This window comes from Elaeis guineensis, chromosome 11, assembly GCF_000442705.2.
Source record: "Elaeis guineensis isolate ETL-2024a chromosome 11, EG11, whole genome shotgun sequence".
Lineage (NCBI taxonomy): Eukaryota > Viridiplantae > Streptophyta > Magnoliopsida > Arecales > Arecaceae > Elaeis > Elaeis guineensis.
The window spans coordinates 71,520,715-71,525,898 of NC_026003.2; the positions used below are offsets into that span (position 1 = coordinate 71,520,715).

The following is a 5,184-nucleotide window of genomic DNA, read 5'->3' on the forward strand; positions in this document are numbered from 1 at the left end:
TTCCTAATATTAATCTAATAGAAAAGCATAAATAAAAGCATATGAAAGAGAGAAAATAAAGAACTCATGATGATTTAAATAAAAAGCATAATCTTTATTGCATATAAAGAAATACAAGAAAGTTTAGAATAATAAACCCACTCTGTGTTGTTACAAAATTTCTTCTCCACTCCCGAGACTGCTAGCCTAGCTGCTCATGGAGTAGTCCCTTTCTATTCCTCTATGCAAGGCTCTAGAAGAATTTCTAGGCTCTCCCTCCAATGGGAGTACAAAAGCCTTTTTATAGGTGTTAGGAGGGAGGAGTTTTACATGGTTTTCCGATGTGGGACTAAAGAAAATACTAAAGACTAAAAGATGGATGGATGAGATGGAAAGATCACAAGCAGATAAAGAAAATACAAATTCTTCTTCTTGAAGTATTTTCAAGTATATATTTTTTTTCTTTAATTTTCAGATCCATCGCCCGTCTGTTCACCACTGTGTCTGCGTGCACAACTCCTCGTGAATCCACCATGCCGTGCGAACCTACTGTGCCATTCGAACCCGCCGTGCCGCACCCGCCCGCGCGTCCGCTTCCGCGTGAACCTTCCGCACGCCCGACCATTAGTTGTTTACGCTCCAAATTATAAAAAAAGACTTTTATTTCTTTAAAATGATGTCTATATCCTTTTTGGGTTCCTTGCATAGTATCTTCATTTTCTATAATACCGTATGCATCCTTCTTTTATTTAAATTTTGTTTTAAGTCCAATTTTCTTCAAACTTGAGTCTTTTTGATCTCGAATCAGATTCTTTGTATCGGTGATTATCTTTCCTGTAAAACATAAAAAGAAGCATCAAATTCTTAATAAATAAACTAAATTAAATATAATTTTCTATTTTAAATGACTTAAATTAAGTGTTTATCACACCCCCCAACTTAAATTTTGCTCGTCCTCGAGTAAAATAGATATATCAGCATTATGTACCGACTCGATCTTGAATAAAAAGTTAGGTTAGGCATCTCAAAAGGTAGATGATACCTGGTCAGACCATTAAAGAGATACTTCATTGTATTATCTATTTGATCCAATTAGTGGCTGAGTATTAACTAAAGAAATTTCAAGAGCTTTTCTTTCACCAACTCCCCACTTTACTCTTTAAATCCTCTAACTTAATGTGAGAGAGGTTTATTATCTTATTATAATTTAGTCCCCTTATTATCCACTATTTTTTTTAACATTGCCTACCTTTTTATGCGAACCACAATGCTTAGTTAGGCGAAAGGGCCCGGTTACTCAGTAGGAAACCAATGTGTTTTTTTTTAAAATAAATTTTAAGAAGAATTTTTGCATACCTCGACCTTTCCACCTAATCTCTCATAAAGCAAATTCTTTATTGAGATCAGTAAAAAGAGGGTTGTAGAATCACTCCTAAAATTTGGTCTAGTCTAAACCCTACCATTCATTGAGTTTTCTTAATAATTTATTCCTCAGTATCTCTAAAATTATCTTGACCATTAATCATTCATTGATTAGGATAACTAATTGACTCTTAATCAGAATAAAATTTAGATATACAAAACTAATTATTTCTGACCATACTCGAGGATTTGATTAATTTCCATTTTCTTCCCCTCCAACTTAATCTACATTGTCCTCAATGGAGTAGGAAAGTAAAGAAAATAAAAGGAGAGAGTGCACCTGAGATAATTTTGCTTCAAAAGTTGAAGATAGCTTCATTGATTAATAGGTTCTTGTTCTAAATTCCAGCAGCTGTAGTAAAGTAAAAAAAATATAAAATCGTTGGGTTGCCTCCTAACAAGCGCTAAATTTTACGTCTTCAGCTAGACGTCAAGTTTATTGACAGACTCTTCCATATAGAGCGGTCTTTTATTCTTAAAAAAAATGAAGATCAGTTAAAACAAAATAAAAAAAATTTGAGTTGCCTCCCAAAAAGCACTAAGTTTAACGTCTTCAGCCAGACGCTAAAAGAGTGTCTATCCTATTTCTGCTCGAATCTTAACATGAGCGTCGATCTCTCTTTCAGAAATAATATGTCCTAATACAATTCCTTTGCACACCATGAAATGGCTCTTTTCCCAACTTAGGACAAGATTTGTCTCCATACACCGTTTAAGAACTTTGGAAAGATTATGGAGACAATCCTCAAAGGTGGTTCCAAACACAGAAAAATCATCCATAAAAACTTCAAGACATTTATCCACCATATCCAAAAAAATGGCCAGTATGCACCATTGAAATGTAGCAGGTGCATTGCAAAGCCTGAATGGCATATGCTGAAAAGCGAAGGTGCCATAGGGGCAGGTGAAGGTAGTCTTTTCTTGGTCATCCAAAAATACAGGTACTTAATTGTACCCTAAATAACCATCAAAAAAATAGAAGAAACTTTATCCTGCTAACCATTCTAAGATTTGGTCGATGAAGGGCAATAGAAAATGGTCCTTCTTAGTAACGGCATTTAGTTTTCTATAATCTATGCATACTTGCCATCCAGATGATATGCGAGTGGGAAGCAGTTCACCTTCTTCATTCTCAATCACAGTAATACCTGATTTCTTAAGTACTACTTGAGTGGGACTAACCCATTTACTATCGGATATGAGGTAGATGATTCCAGCATCTAACCATTTTACCACCTCTTTCTTTACTACTTCACGCATGTTTGGGTTCAATCTCCTCTGCATATCTCGATGGGGTTTGGCATTTGCCTCAAAATGAATATGGTGCATGCAAATAGAAGGGTCAATTCCTTTTAAATCGACAATAGACCAATCGATAGCCTCTTTGTGTTCCTTCAGAATACCAACCAATTGTACTTCCTGATTAGGGGTCAAGTCTGATGCAATGATTGCCGGGAGGGTGTCATTGGGTCCTAGAAATACATACTTGAGCGTAGCAGGAAGGGGGTTCAATTCTAACGTAGGTGGTGATTCTAAAGATGGGGCTATTGGTGTACTGGCTAATGTGGGCAATGGCTCATACTTGATTGTCCATGGAGGAGTGGTTTTATCGTGTGGTGTATCCAACAAGGTGTTAACTTCTTTCATATATTCCTCAAAGTCATACACTCCAAAGTGAGCCAAGCAAGTATCTAAGGGGTCTGGTGCTAGAATTATGGGTGTTGCATCTTCTATAATGTCTTCTAGTGTATCTACTTTGAAGCAACTATCCATTGATGATCCTTGGGAAGCACCAAACACATTCAGTCTCAGTTTCTTATTCCCAAATGATACGTCTATGACTCCTGTCCTATAATTAATGCATGCATTTGTCGTAGCTAGGAAGGGTCGTCCTAAGATAATGGGAATTTATCTTGGATTGCCACTTAGTTTCATGTTGAGAATCAAAAAATCAACTGAAAAATAAAACTCATCTACCTTGACCAAGACATCCTCAAGCATTCCACGTGGTTCCTTAATTGATCTATCGGCTAACCGCAGTGTGACTGATGTGGGTTTTAGTTCTCCAAATCCAAAAAGTTCATACACCAAACTAGATAAAAGATTCACACTTGCCCCTAAGTCCAGAAGTGCTTTTTCAATGTGATAATCTCCTATAACACAGGAAATGATGGGGGCTCTTGGGTCCTTAAGCTTTGGAGGAGTGGCATGCTGGAAGACAGAACTAGCCTGTTCAGTGAGGCATACTTTCTTTGGGATTTATGATCTAGATTTATATTTTTGGGTGCACAAATCCTTCAAAAATTTGGCATAAGCAAGGACCTGTTTAATTGCATCTAGAAGGAGAAGATTAATTTGGACTTGCTTAAATAATTTCAACATCTCGTCAAGTCTTCCTCCCTTCTTATCTGCAGGAATAGGGGCTTTCAGGGCATCCAGAAATGAGACTTTAGGCAAGTAAGATGATTCTGGTGCAGTTGGTTCATTCTCTATTTTAAGGTCCTCCTTATTCTTGGGTGATTTGGCTTCGGTTAGAGGTTTAGGGTCAATCTCATTGGTTTTACTAGTGTGTTCAATGACCTTCCCACTTCTCAGAGTCATGATTGATTTGGCGTGTTCAGAAAAAGCTTCTGGGGTATTAGAGCTCTCAATCATAAATTGCCCTCTTGGGTTGCTCTCGGATTGGCTAGGTAATTTTCCTCCTTCCCTCCTACTGAATGCAATTGCTAGTTGACCTATTTGAGTCTCTAGCTTAGCAATGGATTGTGTGTGGGAGTTAAGGGTCTGAGTGTTGACTTCTAATCGTTCTAGTACTTTCAAAACTTTTTTCTCAAAAACTGAGCTGTGACCAGTAGTAGACGGTTGAGGAGCATTTTGAAATTAATGGTATGATCCATGCCTATATGTTGGGTCCTGATATTGAGGTCGAGGTACGGCAGGGCCAACCACTGGTTGTGGTCTCCAGAAAAAATTTGGATGGTTTCTCCAGCTGGGGTTATAAGTGTTCGAATATGGATCGTTTCCTAGTCTGTGAGCTTGTTGGACTTGAGCTTGCTGAACCTGCTCGTGCACAGACTAAGAAAATTGAGGTGCGACTGGGCATTCACTAACAAAATAGTTCGGACTTGAACACAATGCACAAACTTCTTGGATTGGGTTAGGTGGAATTGGGGATTGTCCAGTATTTAGAAGATGGTCTAATTTTTGGGACAGTTCATCTACCTTACTGTGGATATCCATGACGTTTTCAATCTGATAAATTCCACTTCTTTTTTGTTGAAGCATGGGTTGTTCTCTAGAGGTGGCAGACATATGATGTAGGGAATTCTCACTAAGTGTTTCAAAGAGCTGCCAGGCTTCATCCTCACTCTTTAGCATGAATGTCCCACCACATGATGCATCAACCATTTGTCGGTATTTCTCCGATAGACCATCATAAAAATACTAACAAAGTTGCCATTTAGGGACAGCATGGTGTGGACATTTATGAATGAGGTCCCTCAACCTTTCCCATGTCTCATGAAAAAGTTCACCCTCCAATTGGGAAAAACTAGTGATAGCTTTTCTAATTTGATTTATTTTTTCAATTGAAAAGTATTTCTTGAGAAATTTTCTCTGAAGATGATCCCAAGTTGAAATGGTTATAGAGTCTAAGGAGTTTAACCAATGCTTGGCTTTGTCCTTAAGTGAGAAAGGGAACAGTTTCAATCTAAGGGCATCATCGGAGAAGTTTTGGATTTTTACTGTGAAACAAATTTCAAGAAATTCATCTAAGTATTTGTA

General features: G+C 37.6%; 1 non-coding gene across 1 annotated transcript; it reads left to right on the forward strand.

The window, feature by feature from the left end:
• Positions 1 to 4,867: 4,867 nt before the first annotated feature.
• LOC140852755 (small nucleolar RNA R71) lies at positions 4,868 to 4,973 on the forward strand. The gene has a single exon (XR_012135654.1). It is a non-coding gene; the product is annotated as a small nucleolar RNA R71 (small nucleolar RNA).
• The last annotated feature ends 211 nt before the right edge of the window (positions 4,974 to 5,184 follow it).